The sequence below is a fragment of the Pogona vitticeps genome, chromosome 5 (assembly GCF_051106095.1).
Source record: "Pogona vitticeps strain Pit_001003342236 chromosome 5, PviZW2.1, whole genome shotgun sequence".
Lineage (NCBI taxonomy): Eukaryota > Metazoa > Chordata > Lepidosauria > Squamata > Agamidae > Pogona > Pogona vitticeps.
The window spans coordinates 169380139-169402136 of NC_135787.1; the positions used below are offsets into that span (position 1 = coordinate 169380139).

Here is a 21998-nt window from a genome sequence, read left to right on the forward strand (position 1 = left end):
TAAAACAATGATTCACCAAACTATGCTGTAGTATCAGAAACAGCAACAGTATAAACAACAATATTAAAACACGACAAAAATAAATAAATTAATACAAGCCAAATAGGTTAAATTAAATGATAGGTTATTGCTTCTTTCTACTGGGAGAGACAGTGGTGCTTCAAGTACCTTCTTCAGAATAAATAAGTAGAGGGTTCTGCAGGACTGTATTTGTTTCCTGATAGAGCTCATAGCCTTTTGTCCATAATATTTGCTCTCCTTCTTGCATGCGTTAACAAATCTACTTAAAATGGTGTGTCCTTGTGTGCGCATACGCATACATGCACACACAGAAAGATGCTTTCAGCAATGCTGTCTACACATTTGATACCATTCTATCCTGTCTCCTCTTCAGTGAACTCATGATAGAGTACATGTCTTCCCTCCTATCTGCTTTATCTTCACAACAACCCTCAGAGGTAGGTCAAGCTGAAAGACTAACCAACCCGAAGTTCACCCAGTGAATGTCACAGCTATTGACCTGTCCTTGTAAACCAACTTGCTAATGACTTACCCTGCTAGTCCTACAGTTAACTCTAAAGAAGAGTCACTATAGAGATTTTTCATTAACCGAAAGAGACTGATGAATTTACAACCTTTACAAGAGAGATTGTTACGTAGTGGGCAGTGGGTTTCATCATTCCAGGCTCTAGTCTGATACTATTACAGTAGCATTGGATCTAACCCCTGACATAGCATCCTCTATCTTTTGCCATTACTTCTAGGGCTATTTGAGGTGCTGATATTCATTTCATTTTCCCCACTACTTTCTTTTCACACTTTTTTTTTGAGTGTGGGTTCCCTGATCCACACATCTTCATCTGCAAACAATTAACCAGTCTCTTCAATGCAGATGACACATATGGAAAAGCATGCACATATTAAAACAAATGAGGAAGGCTACTTACTTAGAAGCATTGTTTCTACATTGGATTGCCATATACATATTTATTGTTGTACTTTTGTTTTTGTTTTTTTGTTTTTGGGGCAAGGATTTTCTCTCTTCCTCTCTCTCTTCCCTCCAGTCATTCAGCTTGGACAGCTTTGCCTTGGTTAGAAACTCTTGGGTTTCTAGCCTCTCCCCCTTTTCTTTTTCCTTCTGTTGCTTCTCTTCTCCCTCCCTCAATTTCCCTGCCAATCCTTATTGCAAACTGGCATTTCTCTCACAGGGTTGCACTATATTAGTTTCTCAAATCCGAGAGCCCGTTTCCTTATTGTGCTTAATATAATAGTAGTAAATCATATCATAGTAAATAAAGTGAGCATTTTTCTTTGCATTTTGAGTTTAATCAGAGGGTCCATAGTACGTATTGGCTTGTTTCTTCATGATTTCTGCAAGCTCTGACACTGAGACACTCTTCTGTAAGTTCTCTTCCTCAATCACAACAAACTGACAGATGTCCAATGAAGCAACAAGCCTAAGGCATTTAGCTCAGACTTCAAAATACAGAAGTGCATTCGTATCTCACAAACAGAAAGGGGAAAGAATATTTCAAGCATAAAGATAAAGACCTGTATGTATATACATTATAACTACTCCTCTCTTGCCTATATAGCCATATTGTTCTACAGCATATGTGGCTGCTTCGGGTACTTCTTCAGTGAAAATATGTGTCCTGACACCTGTGGTTAAGCACAATGAACCAGCTAGAAAGTTGCAACTGGCTACTTTTTATATATAATACACTCAGCAACAGTGATATGCATGCAGCATTAAAAGGTCATTCTTTACTCTTGACTCTTACACTTTCCCCCCAACAAAAATGAGTTTTCCATCTAGGAAGTTTTCCATGCATGACATGGGTCTTAAATTAAACAACTCTTCCGATGGAAGCAACTGCAGAGTGTCTCCCATACAAATTTCCAGTACTGTAATATCGAAAGATCTAAGCTAGAGGTGGGCAAACAGTACCCCTCCAAATGTGTTGGACTGCATTTGTCATTTTTGTTGGCTGCAGTCAACAAAACCTGGACCATTTCATTAAGGCCATGTGAAATAAGAACACATTGTGGATTCTTCCCACACTAGCACTGAACCAGAGCATGTGAACAGATTTTGTTAGGCATGAGGAATGTACACACTGTGTGCTCTTTCCTAGCAGTCTAACTTTTGTAGTGTTTTTAATGAAGATGAGTGTCATCTTAGGTTAATTGGAACAACCTTTGGAAGAACTGTATCTCTCATGATTTTCCAGCACACCTGGCAACTAACACAACAGACTGGTGGGGAGAAGAGAGGGAAAAGGATAACCTTCCCACTCACTTTATTACTTTCCTCCACTGCTGCTGCTGTCACCATCACTGATTACAGGTAAAGAAAAACAAGAGAAATTGTATTCAGTGGAAGCACAGGGGCAGGAATGGCTTTTGGCAAAGCAAGAGGGCAACAGTGGTGGACAGCTGGGAACTCAACATTTTTCCTTAGCAAAGAACTTTAGCCTGAGTCAATGAATAATGACAGACCTGGCCCCTCTCCTTAATGGGAGAACATGAGATGCTAGTTTTCATGCCCAACCTCAAAGAGCTTCAATAGTAGTACTGGTTTTTCAAGTGATGTAATAGAGGCATTATTCCAATTTTGCTAAGATGATAGGTGTGACGCAACGCCCTCTCTGGGACTTTTAGTATGTTCTGGTTCCTCACAAAGACGCAAGCTGCATCTATCTTCCTCACACTGCCACCAGATGTTTTCTTTTAAACATCAATCACTTCAAGGACACACCAGTTAATTAAACACATTAAATTTATTTATCAGGGTGGGGTTAATGATTAGTTGAAAATAACAGAGTCAATCACAGGAAGCAAATCACATATATAACCAAGGCTGTAATTTAACTTCTTCTATTACTTCAATATATTTTCCGATCTCTGATTTCAATCTACCTCAATCAATCCCCTTTGAACCTCTGATCTCAATCTTTATGTTTGTCCTCTCACTCTACTCTCACTGTCTCACACTCCTCCACTCTCACACTCCTCCTATCTATCTCACACTCTGCCAAACTTATATCACACAAAACTCCTTCTGTCCTTCAGACTCCTCCTTTTGTACCCCCCCTTCTCTCCTGCTCCTGCCTTCCATCCTCCTCATTGGCTCTCCTGCCAAGGTTCCCTTGTGACAGGCAGGTGCTGACTGGGGTACCCGCTACAATAGGTGAAGGAGTCTTATAGTAGAACAAAAGTCAGGATCTCATTGAACAGACTCAGGAGATAGTGGGATCGAATGGAAGATAGACTTAGTTTCAATTAAAAGAAAAGGGCAGAAGAGAGAAACTAATACAAACATTGACAAGTGTGACGAGGGAAAGCAACGGGTACTTTTCCCCTCATAAAAGAGCTAGACAGTTCTGAATGAAAGTATGTAGAATGTTAGTAGCAGATGGGAAGTAAAGACTCAGCAGCACATAACATACAATTTTTCTCTTGTTGAGGAATAACATAAAGGCCCCAAAGTGGTAGGGGGCATATTTCAGGAATGCAAGGTCTCCATTAGCCCCACCACAGACTCACACAGAAGATATATATTTCATAGTTCAAGAAATCTGAATCTAAAGATTTATTTGGCACAAAAACTGAATGCAACTCACAATGCACGCGCACAAACACACACATATACAGACCTCATTTTATCAGTATAATTAATGATAAAAACTGCAGTCATTTCGATACTGCTATCATTCAATACCTGTGAGTCAGAAAGCCGCCTAGAGTAGTCATTCGATTAGATAGGCGGGAGTATAAATGTAATAAATAAATAAAGCTTTGTTAATCTACTACAAATCACCCACATAGCTACCAAAATATCTGCATTTACCTTCACCTCATCTTTACTTCTCATCATCTTAAAATATTAGAAGGTTAAAAAAACTAGAACAGCAATGGTGGGAGGCAGTGTGTATAACAATAGAAAAATGAAAAGTGAATTGTTAAAATGGCCTTATTTATTAAAGCTAGCATAGAATATCAGGAAAAACGTCTTAACCATTAGAGTAGTATGAAAATGGAACCAATTACCTAATGAAGTGGTGAGCACTCAAACTCTGGAGGCCTTCAAGAGTAAATTGGACAACCATCTGTCAGATCTGCGCAGACCCCCCTGTGAGGACATCGTAGCCCCCACCCCCCAGAGTCCACACATTGCAGGTTAAGAATCTATGCCTTAGAGCCAAGAAGAAGCATACTTACTGAGGTTTGCTGTCAAATAAGAGAATTTTTTTCTAATTTAATAATAATCATGTGCTGTCAAGTCAATTCTGACCTATGGCAACCCTATTCAGGGTTCTTCAGATACAGAATACTCAGAAGTAGTTTACCATTCCCTTCTTTTGGGATGTACTCGAACTGTGCAGCTTGCCTAAGGCCACTCTCTTGCCCAAGGGTGGATTTACTCACAAGAGGCCCAGTGGGGAATCAAACTACAAACCTCTGGTTCCACAGCTAGATGCATAAACTATTGAGCATTCTGGCCAGCCATTTCTGATATACAGTGGTCTTTTCAATAAATTTCAAATTAAAAAAAATTAATTTGGCCTTCAACTCCTTGAAAAATTATTTAGCTAAGATAACTAAAGACAGAATTAGCAAAGCTTCCAATGAATAAAGGCAGATAAATTCGATCAATCAAATACTAGAAGTAGCTGGCTTGAAGTAGTATTCCTGACAGAGAAAAAGCCACTTCAGTTACTGATGATATTAAACAGCAATTCATTAATGAGACACAAATTTGTATACTAAAACTGTATTAGTCTTTTAGGTATCCAAATATAATAGAAACACACTTGCTCAGAAATCCAGAGACAAGAAAATGTATTTTTCGGACTAGAACTTCCAAAATCCCACAGTTGGCGTGTCCACTGCTTTTCAGTTGTGGAATTCCAGGAGTTATAATCTGCAAATAAATGTTTCCCATCTCTAGGATAATCCCATGTATAAATGTCAGAGACTGGAAAAAATAGTTGCTTGGCAACCAACCAAAGAGTACATGTTAGAAGACTACTGAAGAGCCTAAGGAGATAAGGATGCATATCAGCTTTAGTGTGGAAAGAGCCTGTCATCAACATTAGGAGGCAGATTAAACTAATATTGTCTTTGAACTAATTCACGCAAACAGTGATAAGCAAACAGATACAGTGATATACTTGTATTGCTGTACACATGAAACAAGACATATGAATGAATACTTTTTTAAAAAAGGAAGTTATTGGACAGAGAAAACTAGATATGCGGAAGAAAAGTTCTAACCTAGTTCTTCCTAATAATGAAAACAACTGTAAATGGCCTCAGAAATTTATGACCTGCATTCACAGATGGGACTCACATACAGGTGCTGCAGAATTGACATGAGAACTTCTACCCCTGTGTTCGTAGGTGATAGATCTTGTCAAAAACTGTATAAAATTCCTAAAACACGCTCCTATTGTGCCCCTAACCAATCAGGCAAAGTTTAGCTCGCTCTTTCTTCTATGTAATCTTCGTCTGCCCATTCTACTAAAATATTTGTTACATTTTTAGTATGCCTCTGTTGCATAATTCAAAATACACTGAGTCAGCTGCTGTACATATGGTTGTTTTTGTTCCCATATAGTAGGGGCATGTAGATACTGATTAAAGCCTCTAGGGTACCTATTAGCACAGCTATGAAGTCACCATAAAAACAAGCATTAGTAGCCATTAATTGGAAAAAGAAAACAGCCTGCAGCAAGGAGCTTCTTAAACGTGGTTTTGTGCTTCAGGAACAGGACACTTGATGTAAGGACAGGGTAAGGTAGAGATATTTCATACAGTATTTGCTTCCGTTTTCTGTAATATTTGAATAGGAATATAATGTTTGCACCAAATTTTAGCTGATTTCGAATCCATTTTTTATCTCCTTTCATAAGGGTTAACTGAATAGATTCCCTTGATTAAACATCAATGCTTTACTGGAATATGGGAAAGGGAGATGATCCCCATATCTGTTTGATGTGGTACATCTGAGGAAGACTGCATTATCTGTGTCTCTGAACAGTCTCAAATCCCGCCATTTTCTGTGGTGCAGTAACCTACTTCAAAACGCTGTCAAGAAAATGACTGAAATAAATATAATAAACCACTTTATCCACTTAAAAGTCTACAGAACAAACATACAGTACTTGCAAAATATGTTGTCCTACAAGTTGCACACTTAAAATGGCTCCAAAGTCCATAGTATTGGTTGTGTGTGTAGAGTATCAAGAACTGTGAGTGTTAGCAAGAATTACTGAAAATGAAGTTCAGGCACAAAAGAGTGTGCAGGTGAAAGGGATTAAAAATGTTCTGCATGGACAGCAAGGAAGAGCAAAGAATCCAAGATAATCCCTTTTATTTCTGAGAAGTTGTTGTTAACATTAAAATCATGAAAGGGTAGTACTGAGTTTCCCCGAAAATAAGACAGGGCCTTTTATTAATTTTTGCTCCAAAGATGCATTAAGGCTGATTTTCAGGGGATGTTTTATTTTTTTTCATGTACAACCATCTACATTTATTCAAATACAGTCATGTCATCTTCTTCTGGTTGCTGCACATTGATGGAGGGTGGCGTTTCACTTAACTATGGGTTATTTTTGGGGTAGGGCTTATATTATGAACATCCTGAAAAATCATACTAGGGCTTATTTTCAGGTTAGGTCTTATTTTCGGGAAAACAGGGTAGATACTGTCCCACAACTACCAACAATGATTTACAACCAAGTCACATTACAAGTAACACCACAGTGCTTGGTTGGAACATAAATCTCATTGATTTGAGTAAGATGTTTAGCCTAATTATAGACATATTATTTGATGCTGTGCAATTTTAGACATACTTACACAGGCATACTTGCACTACTGAGATCAATGGGGCTTCCTTCTGAGTAAAAATGAATGAATTAGCACTCATAGCATTTATTTTACATTAATATTACATTGAGTGGTGGCAGCTATCCATAGTTTCTGATTCCTACATAAAAATGCCAGCGACTAACCTTCTGTGTATTCAGAACTCTGAGCTTGTGTCCGAAACAATTAAACCTTCAATATTCTGGATTTACCACTGAGCTAACAGTCTCTCCACAAAATCGATAAAAACACAATCCCCATAATAAGTTTTATGACTTTTTTAGAAAGATTCTTATTTTTAGTTTTATTTCAAAATCTTGAAGAAATGCTTTAAAAATTGTTTTCTCAGCTGGATTTCTTTTATAGATGCTACTTTTTCAGTAGATTAGATCAGAAAGGTTGTTATAGGGGCCGTTGACAGTAAACATGTGTTGCTATGTTCCAAATTATATCTCAGTATAATAATATACTGATTCTGTGTTTTTCTTACTACAGTATATTTCAACTGCTACATTTTTGTGTATTATTCATTTCTTTTAGAGTAAAATGGTATATTTCTGTTCCTTTCTGAATACAAAGATTATATTGTTGCTGTTTTTTTTTAAAAAAAAGCTCAGTATCACATTCCACATTCATATCTCAGAACTATAAAAACCACAAACAGACAGAGCCCCAAACCTAGCCATATACTCTTGGGCAGGTACCACTGGGAATATTGTGTTAATGGAAGATACTCTCTGTCTGCCACAAGTGTTGGACTATGACTCCATTCATGCTCTCTGCGTAGTTAACGGGGAACTCCTTTTGGTTGTAGGAGAAGTCGGGACCATGACAGATTTGATGCTGATCAGGAAAGCAAGGATTACAGAGAATTCTGTCACCAAACTAGATCTCTCTCTCTCTCTCTCTCTCTCTCTCTCTCTCTCTCTCTCTCTCTCTCTCTCTCGGCTGCTGAAAGGGAGATACACTGAATTTTAATCTTTGGTTGCTTTTCTAATGTACCAGCATTTGGGGGGAAAGGCTTCTTCTGCCCTTTCTAGTAGGCTGTGTGATAGCCAAGCCAGCCCACTAGTTGTTTTACTAAATAATTCATCATGCTCCGGTGATCATCGAGGTATAAGGAGGGGCCTGATTTCATTTACTGCTTCAAGCCAATCGGGCAGTAAGGATGCAGTAGAGTAGGGTGACGGTGAACGCTGCCAGTGTGCTGCAAATGTGAAAGAAAAGCAGGGACTTGCTGTTTATGTGCGGACTAGAACAGAAGAAACAGATCCAGGGAGGGGGCCCCATGGATTAGGAGACCAGCTGGAAGGTAAGACCTAAAGTGCAGTTATCTCAAGGATTAAGCAACACAATGCAGACCTTGCGTGTAAGAATTCCTTTTTTTGCTAAAGACCTATTTTCCTATTTGTGGGGGAGGGAAATATGGGTGTATGAATGTCTAATCCATACGCCTGCTGGCATGTAGGTTTACCAGTGCGTTTGTCTTTGTCTGCTGGATACATCTGCTCTAAATGTGAATACCAAGAAGCTGTGTTACATATGTTCAGTTTCCATTGTGCATTCAGTATACTATATAATGATTAGTGGTTTATTGTTTTTGTATTTGTAAAACCAAAGGAAGGGGGAGAAAACCCTGCAGGAAAGGACATATAAATCAACTCTCAGGGGTAATGTAATCAAAAATACCCAGCAGTGTATTTTCTTTTCTTTTCTTTCATTTGAAAAGGAAAAGTTGTATTATGCATTTAATGCTTTCCATTTCAAATTGTGAGGCAGGCCTCTCTTGGGAGGTATGACTGTACATGCAGATGCATAGAATACATCATTACAGGGGGAGGAAGGAAAGAGGTTAGGAATAAGAAATACTGAAAAATGTAGATGGGGTGGGGAGAGATCCAGAAAAATAGCAAGAAGGAGAAGACGCCTCTCTAAAGTTGCAGATCGAATTTTACAGCTCCTTCCTAAAACATATGTGCTCAAATCCACCAGTAAGTCATGGCTGAATCAAAGGGACTTATTTAGGTGGTGACTTACCATATCCCTTCTGATTCAATGGGCTTATTCTAGTTTCAACTTAGTACTAGATTTCAGTGAGTAAGTCCAGCCAGTTTTAGTGAGATATGCACTGCAATACTATGGGTGATTTGCTCTTGAGTTTACTCCCAGGTAGGTGTGCATAACTTCGCATCTACCTTCTAGAAAGTTGCATGTTCTTGTACTCACAATTTAATTGTAGAATTGCATACAACAAGCAAAACTAGCACTTATTCATAGAGATGTTATCTTCCGCTGCTCATACAAATCTAGAAAATTGTTTCTATAGCCATTAGTCCAGTGGGACGTGGTGGCGCTGTGGGCTAAACCACAGAAGCCTGTGCTGCAGGGTCAGAAGACCAAGCAGTCGTAAGATCGAATCCACGCGATGGAGTGAGCGCCCGTCGCTTGTCCCAGCTCCTGCCAACCTAGCGGTTCGAAAGCATGCAAATGCAAGTAGATAAATAGGGACCACCTCAGTGGGAAGGTAACAGCGTTCTGTGTCTAAGTCGCACTGGCCATGTGACCATGGAAGATTGTCTTCGGACAAAATGCTGGCTCTATGGCTTGGAAACGGGGATGAGCACCGCCCCCTAGAGTCGAACAGGACTGGACAAAAATTGTCAAGGGGAACCTTTACCTTTACCTTTAGCCATTAGTCCACCGTGGCAAAAATAACCAATAAGTCTATGGCAACTTATAGACCAACAATGGCATTAGGATATGAGCTTTTATAGGCAAGAGGTTATTTCTAATAGGAAATGTGACCATGCTGGAGGGGGCTATTGTGTACATCAAAAAGCTGACTTTTCCCATCTCTATTCCAACCACTCTGATGTGTGTGCAATGTACACACATAGGAAAACATGAAATTGCTACTAGAATAAGAGAGTGTGGGGTATTGTTTTCAGTGGCATACAGAGTATTTGTTGATATAATTCTCCACCCCACTCACACCCATTGCATATATGCCTGGGTGTATGTTGAGATGGCACATTTAGGTAACAATGCATATCAAAGTGCAAAAACAAAAATGAGAGTAAAGAAGAGCAACAGAGTGGGAAAGAAAGAGAGATATCTCTCCTTATAATAGTGCAATTAAGGGTCACTCAATAAAACTGATTAATAATAGTCTTGGGACTAAGAAAAGTCAGTATTTCTTAAGTGACTTCAGTAATTAACAGCTGGAGGACATGATCATCACACCCAATTGTTTAATGGTTGTTGAAGAAAATTTAGGCACAGATTAGTTCTTTCAAGGTATTAACCAATTGAACCTCCACATACAAAAGCAGCATACCTCTGACATTGAATCCTATGGACCAACAAGTGTGAGGTGCAAAGGGAGAGGTTGAATAGTATTTGTAAGTAGCCTAATTGTATTTAGCTTGCCACTGGAAGAAATGGAACCCTAGGAAGGCATTCTTATTTTCTTATACTTGTCCTTATACCCACTCAGCCATGTTCTCATTTTGAATTGGAGGTCAGAACACCAGGGTACTCTAGGAAGGCATCTTATTTCCTTCTACTTGTCCATATATCCACCCAGCCAGGTTTTTAGTTGAGACCAGCAGGAGCAAGCCTTGAAATCAACCGTTCAACTTCATTTCTTGTCCTTAGTATTGGAATTTGTATCCGGCATACAAAATAATTCAAAGAAGAACATCCCTCAGCCTGTGAAGAGAATGCTTACCTCCCCACTGGAACTGCAGCAATCATCCACACAATGGGAACTAAGAGGGATAGTTCTCACAGTGTAAATCACAGTTTCTTTCAAATGATTTTTAGCCTTGGAAGGAAAGCAACTGCTCTGTAGGCTGGGAAAGTCTGATTGCTTGCATACTCCTGTCATCACCCTTACAAAACAACATGTGGTACTCCTGTTCCCAAGCCGACAACCCACAATCCTCACCCACTCAAAAAAAAAAAAACAATCCTCACCCACTCAAAAAACCAAGGAGAAATACTGGATAAATCATCCACCTGTGCAGTTGTGTCACACATTGGGGTGCAGATGAAATAAGAGTGTACAAACTTTCATACTTCCTTGACATGCTTATAGAGTGGCTGCTTTATGTAAATATAAAAAGCAAGCCATAGCATTAGCACCTTTGTCTAGAAACATTGCCCAAAGACCTCGAAGAACCACAACATAGAATTTTTTTGCATTCAACGTACATTTCCACAGAGAGCTTTGCTACCTTAGATTATGCTGAGGACATGTTCTTCTCTTCCTTTAAAACATATCTAATATGTATAAGATGTTACTATTTACATGAAAAAAATAAACCTAATGAAACCACTCATACATTTTGGGCTAGCTAGTGTGAGAATCCTTTTCCCATTGTGAGAGGTGTTAATGAGCAGGGGGGTAGGTGAGCCCAAGCATTGTTCCTTGGCAAGCAGTAATAAATACTAAGTGCTCTATGTAATCAGACTGTATAATGTGAGAAAAGACAGTATGAACAGCTAACAGCATGCTTTATTTCTGGAAGCTATTGGTCTAGCTATACCATGTAGTCATTCTGGTGGTGACTCAACACAACCTCTGTTTCTAAATATATTTATCACTGTTCAAATAATGGGCTTGCACAGAGATTCACTTGCTTTGTGCATGAGCGGAGAGTTCTATTGGGTACACTAGGCTTAAATTACTCCCATATATCTTGCTTGGAAAGGAAAAATACCACACCATCTCTATACCAACTTTGTAGAGTTAATTGTGGGTTCCCTGTTGTGGACTTTGTTGTATGACTGCAAGGTAGCAAGAAAGACAATAAGCAGCAACATGCCTTCCCAGCCAGTTGCAATAATACATTCTCCTGCTGCCATCTCACTTCACGTTTGCTGGATAAGAACAGTGCCTCTTGACAGGAGATATGGTAGGGCTGTAGAATGAAGCCTGAACTAGATGCTACATCAGTGGTTTTCAGACTTTCTTATGTGTTAAACCTTGTTTGATTGTAAGTCCACGAGTTTTTCTGATTTCCTGTAGCTTGCTTTTTGGTTTGTAATTGGTCACCAGCATTAAAGACCAACTTCGTTCGCATTCTGATTTTTCAGTCATACATGATTTTGGGAAAGAAATTCTTGACTGAAACATGAATGCATTTCTTCTTTTGTACTATAACTATAATATCTGATTTGACCCTTAGTTTCTGTAACCCTAGCATAAGAGTCATTGTTCCTACATAATATCTTGCTGTCCAAGAGATGTTAAAGAAACTGTTGCTTGAAAAAGAAACAGTGCAAGCTATAAATCAATATTATTCTAAACCAGTGGTTCCCAACCATGGGTCCCCAGATGTTCTTGGACTAAAACTCCTAGAAACCTTAACCACCAGCTGTGCTGGCCAGGATTTCTGGGAGTTGTAGTCCAAAATTATTTGGGCATCCTAAGTTGGAAACCACAATGCTAAACCCAGCATGTGTGTGGTAGCCAAATAGTACTATGATTTAACCATCATAAAGACAGGAATGTGACCTAATTAGTTCTAATAAACATTGTTTGTTGCTCATAAAATTAGAAAGGGTAAAGCAGATATGTGCTATGATGCTCAGAGATTAGCTGAGAAATATTCCAACAACTAATTTTGTCATGGTGTAGAGCAATTGCCTGATTTCCTGCTCTCTCACTATGGAAGATACAACCTCCGAACTAGCCAAACTAATTATCAGCTACAGATCAGTAGTGAGAAACACTCCAGGTGTTTCCTCAGCTTTCCTCTGGATCTTTCTCAGCTTTCCTCTGAACATCCTTTTATTACTGGAGGGGATGGAATTTGATCCTGAGACCTTATAGGCGCTAAGTATGTGTTGGACCATTAATCTAATCTGGGGAAAGCAATTCTCGAATTGCTATGCGACATCACAGGCTGTTCGGGAGAACGGCCAAAGGGGTGTGGAAAGACAGAGTGCATTTAAGGGCAGGCACCCCTATTGTCTACATCCGGCCATGTTTAGCTGGAACACAGTAGATGGCATCTCGTACTGACCGCTCAATTAAGAAGAAGATGTGGATGAAATGTTTGAAAAACAAACTGCAAGAATTTCAAAGAGACATGATGTACACTAGTAGTAATGAGAGATTGCAATGGTCCTGATATCTGTTAGGAGACAAATTCTGCCAAATATGGCCCTTCCAAGAAATTCCTGGCTTGTGGGGCTGATAATTTCCTACTACAAAAAGTAGAGGAATAAACTAGAAGAATAGCTATCTTTGACTTGCTTCTAGCCAATATACAGTATATAGATTATTTGGTAGAAGAAGTGGCAGCAAGGGGAATTCTGGGAGAAAGTGACCATGTTCTACTTGACTTATTGATTTCAAAAGGAAATGTAATTTGGAAAAGTAACTTTACTGAATTCTGCCACTGCCCTACTTCAGATTCCCAGAGGGACAGCTTGATAATGCCAGATGCTTTCTGCCTTCAGCTAACATTCTGCCTCTTTGTCTCAGAAATGGCTTATTTTGTTCATTTTCTCTCAAGATTTTCTTCACCAGCTTCTCAAAGCTGATAGATTTATTATTCACCAATGCCAACTATCTACTGTATCTCTATTTACAATAACAAGCAAGAGGCGTTACTCTGCCAATCTTCAGTCACGATATGCATTTTCCTAAGGAAAGATGTGGCTAGCATAGGTCAGAGCTAAAACATTGTCATACTGTTCACAGTGTTGCGTATTCCTTTAAGCAAGTGTACATAGCTGTCAGCACATTATAGTCACCATATCTCAGTAGAACTGCACCTGATGTTTCTCCCAGGTGTGTCCAATGCCATGATGCCTCTCTTCAGCCTACGTATGGAGAGGTCTTTGCTTGCTTTGCCCAGAGGGACTGCCATAGAGTAAAGGACAGGGACAACTGTGTAACTGCATTGTCAGCAAGAGTTACTCCACACTTAACTGTAGCTGAGTCAACTGTGCAACTGGTTTGAATATCACAGTTGTTGTTGTTGTATCGCAATCAGCACCCTGATAACAGCGTGAGATCATAATACTAGGAAGGCCAGAGCATCTAGTGAGGATCAAATAGAGCTGATGGCAATGCTTTGATCTTGGATGTATACAAGAGACTATGTGTTGAAGCTTTGTATTAAAGAACATGTTGCTGACACAAAGACTATGCTGTTGTCTAGTCGTTTAGTCGTGTCCGACTCTTTGTGACCACATGGACCAGAGCATGCCAGACCCTCCTGTCTTCCACTGCCTCCCGGAGTTGGGTCAAATTCATGTTGCTCGCTTCAATGACACCCTCTGCTTAAAGTGCTGCATCTGAAGTCAGGATTGCCATTATTACATCCAATGTCCAGGAGAAGGATAAATGCTATTCATTCATATTAATTGCGATAAAGGAAGACACTCTTTATGAACTTCTAAACAGAATTACCTGCACCCCTGGCCAAGCTGCAAAGAACAGGTTTAGTAAATAAAGATGAGACTTCTTGTTAACACTTAAACTGAACTACATCTTTTCCTCTGAAAATTCTCTGAAGAAAATTTATTAGAGATCTGTTCACTATAGCTGGAATAACATACTTGGAATATGGTGACGTTATAGCATTTTTGCCTGGCTGGTTGAATCCGTTGTTTGCTCCTTCTTTTGCATTAGCACTGTGATTAAGAAACAGGCAAAATGCCAGTGGGGCCCAGGAAACCTAATGTCTCATTACCAATCTACTTGTGCGAGTAAAATTCAAGGTCAGTACTCTTGTTAATTGTGAGAGTGAATGATTAATTAATTAGATATTGCTTTCCTGAGCTGAAGTGAAATCATGAATGGGAGTGGCAAGGTTGTACAAAGAGACGTAGCAGCGCTTGCATCCCTGGTATACTATCTTCCTAATATCTGGGTCTAGTCCAGCAACTATCTTGGATACCAGTGAAATCAGTTTTCAGAAGTTATCTCTACACACAGTGCTGATTTCTGCTCCTAGCCTGCTATTAGAGTCAGAGCTGCAGATCAAAGAGGGTGATGCATAAACAGATCTGTGCTCTCTTTTTGGACTAGTTAGGGAAGAGATGGGAACTGCTCAGTGTGCCTGCTTCCTTCATGTTATAGAACAGAGGTGGGGAACATCATGCCCTTGAGCCAAATCCAGTCGTCCTAGAGTCCCAGTCACACTCTTTGAGGCTCCTCAGATGACCACACCCCCTTCCCTGCCACAATATTATTTGTTTTCCTAGCTTTTGAACATTTCCCCCCCATTCTAGGAATCCTAAGCCTCATCTACTAGCAGCAATTAAGAGTTTTAAATTAATTTGTGATGATATTTCTGGAGCTGCCATTTCGCTTTCCACCTCCCCAACACTTGAATGAATTCCTCAAGAATTCATTTTGGCCCTGAGGCTGAAAAACAGCTCCCAGCTTCATGGCAGAGACACGGATGAAATTATTGACACCTTTCTGCCTGCAGTCACAAAAGAGTTATGGGTTCTCGCCTGCTGCCTTGCACTTTCATTTATGAGGCAGGCAGTAATGCGTATGTATAGATGACAGAACTGGGCCCAGACATTCGGCTGCCCAAGGCAAAAGATAAGTGCATCAATAAGAGCTCCTTGACTTTTACTGAGTGAATATCATTTCTTGTTTAAAGTGTTTTTAGCTGTTTTTAGGGTTGCATTTTCAGCAAGCAATATATAAACAAGAGCTAAGTCAAATACAAGACATAACAAATGTGGTAGCAAGCATACAGAATACAGTACTTTTTGGTGAAGCTACAGTATATTGTCATTGAACACACAAATTCAACTAGCACCAGCTTTAAATAGAACAATCTTTACTGATAGTTTTAACATAATGAATAGAACAGGCTAGGCATATATCAGTGTGAAGAGAATTACAGTGTTCGGCCTTTTTTTTGCATGCCAATGTTACATACAGTATTTTAATAACAGGCAGTCATGGAAGATATCTAATGTGCATCTTAGTGTATGGTCTGCAGTTTATACATTATTACATAGCTTTAAACTGATTTACTTGAAACTCCCATCCTTGCACTGTTTACCCATTTATGGGAAGGCATTATGCCACATATCCTGGATAAATAATTATGTTCTTCTGTATTTGTAAGGATCATAGATGCTGCTTTGAAGCGATTGCACATAAGCTGGAAGCCATACTTTAAATTTGCAGTATGACAAGTTTAACCTGTTTGCTGCTTAAGCTCCTGGACACAGTCGAAGAAGAGATGTGTAACTTACCAGAATAAGGCTACTGGACCAGTTAATTTGGTACGAGTACAGTTGGAAACTCTGGGCCCACTCCCTAATTCCTGTATTTTATCTTTGTCTGAAGTAAAATCAACACATTGCATGTAGTGCCATTGTTTTAAACAGCATTTCTTGAAGAAGGTGAGAGAGAATATGAGACCTCCTAGCACAGAAATCCATATGTTTATGAGGCATCATAGATCTTCCATTGGTAGTTCCATCACTGGCCCTCACTGACAGGTTAAGTCTCACTCCAATTTAACCTGTAGATTATGTTATGTTTGACATTTAATAAACCTCTGTTAGAAATTGTTATAAAAATGGTGATTCAGAAGCCAGTCAGAGAAGGGAGCTTATAATAGCTGATCACTGAATAGAGATTTACGTATTTATAGTCAAGCCATTAAGAACCAGTGCAGCTGCTGGTGGTCCTTTACAGGCACACATACACATGTGCACATGCTTACACACAGACGAGGGTGGGGAGAGAGAGTGAATATAAAGATTGCAGACACTTCTGTAGAATGAATCTTTACATGTAATAATGCATAAGGAAGAAATTGCTTGGTCATATTTACTCAATTCATCATCCCAAGACCGAAACAGAATGCAATAATGCAAAACATGGTCCAAAATCTGAAGCCTTCTAATATGTGTTGTATAAAGGGTTGGGGGAGAGGAGGGGATGGAGAAAAATTTGACCACAGAGAGAGAGAGGGAGAGAGAGAGAGAATGCATAGAACTCTAAACTGTGCACTAATGTGCTTTAGTCAAGGAGTATGTACATACAAAATGCATGGATTTATACTGAAAGTGTGCAAGCAAAAGCCATTTTAAAATTATCCATTTAACAGGCTCCACCATGTCCAAGATAGTCTTAAAGGTACCCCTGGACTCTTGGCTGTTTTCGCTGTTTCTCATATAGCTATCCCCTTAAAATATTCCTGATACAAAATTAGACTCGGAGCTCAGCTGTAAAATTTACTTAGATTATAGGTCCTGTTCATTGGTATGCCTGAACAAAACTGCTAAGTGCAATCATGTTATACTCATGCAGCAGCCACAGTGTCACCTTTTTATACTTTGTTTTTAGTGAAGCTAAGTTAAGTTCTCTGTTCAGTCTACATTACATTTAACGCCAGTAATAATAGGAAGTAATATTGACCAAGCTGGCTGAATAGCTTAGTGAGTCTGAACACCTGGCTGCACAGCTACAGGTTATGATTTGAATCCCATCTTCTGCATCCCAGAAGAGATAGCCTACGTGACCCTGGCAAGTTACACGGTCCCAGACTGCCTCCAGAAAAAGGGAATGGTAAATCACTTCTGATTATGTCTAGGAAAACCAGGAAAGAGTCGTCATAAGTCAAAATTGACTTGACAGCACATAAACATTTTCATTAATAGGGATGTGCAAAGGGAAAACGTTTGATTTGAATTAATTTCTGGTTGTTCCTGGGGGCTCCTTTTTCCTTTTCAGGTCCTTTTGGGTGCCAAATCTTTAAGTACGGTAATTCCAAAAGACACTGCCTCTTTTGGTTGCTTCACTATATCAGAAATTCCCAGTAAAAGGTGCTGAACCAAACAGGGACCGCCTGATGTTCAGTATACTGTCTGCATGCGATGATTGCACCAAATGATATACCAGACCTCTACCCAAACCCAAGTGACTCTATTTATCCCACAACAACTCACTTCAAAAAAAGCCGATGTAGACAAGCTCATTGTTATCTTCAGACTTGTTCCTTCACATGAGCAAAGAGACAATGGAGAGATTGGGGCTAGCCTTCCACCTGGTTCATACATTAAGCTGACCAAGTTGCTGAATGTGTAAACGGCTGGGATGAAATTGGTTATATATTTTAAAACAGAACTATGATCTTTAAACAGGTCACATTTTTAACAGACTGTTCTGTAGTTTCATTTTAGAAATTGCCTCTCTATTCAAGTAGAAAACTAGAAGAACAAGTGGCAAGCTAGAGTAGAAGCTCCTTCTCGTTTGTGTTTTTACATACAGGCAGTTACTTTTTTAACATGGAAAAACTTTTAAATAAAATGATATCCATAATTTACAGTCTGAAGTTATACAGTCTGTAAATGCCACTTTAAAGTTAAGATAGTTTTTAATGTTTAGGTAAAGGTAAAGGTTCCCCTTGACATTTTAGTCCAGTCGTGTCCGACTCTAGGGGGCGGTGCTTATCCCGTTTTCAAGCTGTAGAGCCAGCGCTTGTCCGAAGACAGTTTCCGTTGCCTCGTGGCCAGTGTGACTAGGGAACGCTGTTTTACCTTCCCACCAAGGTAGTGCCTATATATCTACTCACATTTGCATGCTTTCGAACTGCTAGGTTGGCAAGGAGCTGGGACAAAGCGACGGGAGCTGTCTCCGTCATGTGGATTCGATCTTACTACTGCTGGTCTTCTGACCCTGCAGCACAGGCTTCTGCGGTTTAGCCCACAGCGCCACCACGTCCCTCCTCATGTTTACCCGCTTTTAATTATTCAATTGCATCTTAATTAGTTTATAGTTTGTTTTTAATGTTTAACTTATTCTATTTTTAATTCTATTGTTTTAATATTCGGAACAGGCTTGGGTCCCCTTATTAAGAGAAAGGTGGCCTATAAATAAAATAAAATAATCTACACTTCACTATCTCAGAATTTGATTACTTCAATTTTCAGACCAGTCTGTATCTGCTCATGCAACAGAAAATCTACATATTCTCTGGGAACCTTTTGAGCTGTAATTCCTTGAAGTAGGGCTTTCTATCTCTCAGCACCCCTTTATGGATTAGCATAATTATTTGAGAAATAAATTATAACTTCTAAATCAGTGTTGTCCAATAATATGCTGTAGATATGTCCCTAAAGGCCCAGTGTGTCAACAGGTGACATATTGAACGACGGGTAGGAAGTGTTCAAGATATCTTTGTTATATTCCTCTGAACTGAAGAACCATTTTGACTTCTGTATATACTGTAGTGCAAAGCATGGAAGGGGGCCCCAAGGATTTGCTATAATGGATAGCCTGATTTAACAGCAGCAATGTTAATAATTCAGCCAAATCTTTCAATAAAAATCCTGTTCCTTCACTTCAGGTTACACTCATGTAATGGATTGGAATTCTTTTATTGTCTCCGTTTAACAACTCCATGGAGACTAGGATCTGTGAGACTGGACAAATACCTGCCTGCCAACATTTAAAATGGACCTCTTTCGTTGTTTTTTCATTTCTGTCTTCCTTCTGTTGTGGGTGGTAAAACAAAGCCCACTTTTATAGAAAATGCTGTCCAAAGCGGGGCTGTATGAGGGATGTGTGAAAACATGTGGAATCACTGGCTTGACTGATGCCAAATCCTTGACTTGGCCATTGGTTCCCCTTGACATTTAGTCAAGCTGTGTCCGACTCTAGGGCGAGGTGCTCTCCCCCATTTCCAAGCCATAGAGCCAGCGTTTGTCCAAAGGCAGTTTCTGTGGCCACGTGGCCAGGTGACTAGACACGGAACACTGTTACCTTCCCACCGAGGTGGTATCTATTTATCTACTTACATTTACATGCTTTTGAACTGCTAGGTTGGCAGGAGCTGGGACAAGTGACGGGAGCTCACTCCGTTGCCTGGATTCGATCTTACGACTACTGGTCTTCTGACCCTGCAGCACAGAGGCTTCTGTGGTTTAACCCACAGCACCACCACGCCCTTTGGCCATTACCCTGAGCTAAAAACCCTTGTGAAGGAGGTATGGACAAGGGGGAATAAATTGTAGATAATGTTTAAGTAACATTTCTCTGTATCTATAAATGGAATATGTCTGTACAGTATAATGTGCATCCACACAGAAATGATCAGAAACAAGGACAGAACAGAAGGGTAGATAAGAGTACATCTACAATAAACCATGAAGACTAGAAGCTAAGAGGAATATTTGCCTCCCTATATGGCGTGTTCTCAGGTACAGTCCAATCATCTATCGATGTGAGGCAGCAGCCTCAGGCAGCAGATCTGGGGTGCCATGTAGGGTAGCTATATGAAAAAGGGAGCAGGGGTCCTGTACTTTTGATAATTGTGAGAGAGGGGCAATTTCAGCAGTCATAGCTTGCTCACTGGAAGGACAGATCCTGAAGCTGAGGCTCCAGTACTTTGGCCATCTCATGAGAAGAGAAGACTCCTTGGAAAAAACCTTGATGTTAGGAAAGTGCGACGGCAAGAGGAGAAGGGGACGGCCGAGGATGAGATGGCTGGACAGTGTCTGCGAAGCAACCAACATGAATTTGACGCAACTCCAGGAGGCAGTAGAAGATAGGAGGGCCTGGCGTGCTCTGGTCCATGGGGTCACGAAGAGTCGGACACGACTAAACGACTAAACGAACGAAGCTTGTCATGAAATTTCTTCTTTTACAAAATTATTAACAGTGTGAGAGTTTTTTGTCCTCCTTTTCCTGTGGCATTTCTAAAAGGGGGATAAATTGTTAGTTATTTAATTGATTGTATTTTTTTTACTGTCAAGTGGAAGGAGAGATGTGGTGCTTTCAGTGGGCTTTCTACTTCATGCTCCAAAATATCTTGGCTGGCTGGAGGCACTATATACTGTGATTTAGGTGGGTAGTGTCATTTATTGCACTGCCTCAGGCAGCAAAATGTCTTGGCTTGACTTGCATGTTCTCATAAGCACTAAAAGTTCCAGAAATCTTTAGTTTTAGCAGACATTTCCTCTGCACAGGTGGGGGAGCCAGTGTGGCAGCAGAAAAGTGGAACGTGCTCCTTAATAATGAGGGATATTTTTATTTATAGGCCTCAGAATATGCATGAGTAAGTTAGGCCTCTAGCCTCCTGTAGGACATAGAGCAGACATCAGGTAAAAGAAACAATGAAGACTGCAGGGCATTTATCACATATAATGACTAAAGGATATAGTATAATTAATAGTCATTCTTGAGTGCCATGTATGCCTAGCAGTGTAAATCAGGCAGCCAGAAATAAATGCAGTTAAATGGAATTTTAAAAAGAGGAGACAACAAACTAAGGATACTAATCAATTTCTGCAACAAACACACAAGAAACTGTGGAAGTGGAGTTCCTATGTGCAACAAATTTATACCATTTAATAACTTTTAGTCCCAGTTGGAGGGCAAAGGTGTAATATCAAATATGTAAGTAAGTCAGGCCTATAGGCTACTAGACACTGTATCCAACTCCCTCTTCCCTGCTATGAAAATCCTCCATCATGTTGTGACTTAAAGAAGAGAGAGAGAGGTTTCTTAGTTCATTAAAAAGAGTCTCAGAGGTGACTACTCCCCACAGATGCTTATGTCAGATTACCTGAGACATAAATCTTTCCATTATGCTAACTTGTGCAAAAGAATAATACAAAAAGTAGATAGAATCATTAGTTGATTTGTTTGAATGGTGAAGACATTGATATACAGCTAACAGTATGTGGGTCAGTTCTGTGGTCTTCTTAACCCAGTCCACTTTACCGCCATTTCTTTGACAAACTGTGAAGGAAACTGATGTGCTGACTCAGGCAATGACATTCTATCTTAAACTCACATGTCACCAATATATGTACTATATTTGCTCTATTCTTTTCCTTACTTTAAATTTCCCCCTTCTTTGCCCCTCTTTGTTTACTTTCCTAAATTGCCTTCTCTCTCCCTCCCTCTTTATCTCCTCTACAAACATATAGTGGCAATTTTTAATACTTTTGTGGCAGAAACCTGTACGTAATCAATGTACACATTGCTTTATAGAATATAAGCGAATGCATTCATGCGTAATACTTGCATGAATCATACCATTTAAAAACAGATGTCTATAGTATTCAGTGCTTTCAGAAAACTCCTCTTTTTCCTCAGCTTTATAGTGCAGATGAGA

General features: G+C 39.6%; 1 protein-coding gene across 1 annotated transcript in view; it reads left to right on the plus strand.

Annotated features, from left to right (window-relative positions):
• The first annotated feature begins 47 nt into the window (after nucleotides 1-47).
• Nucleotides 48-21998, plus strand: part of SYN3 (synapsin III) — a 240444-nt gene continuing 218493 nt past the window's right edge. Inside the window, exon 1 of the mRNA XM_073000041.2 lies at nucleotides 48-8188. The gene's annotated coding sequence lies outside the window, so the exon portion shown is untranslated. The remainder of the gene's footprint in view (nucleotides 8189-21998) is intronic.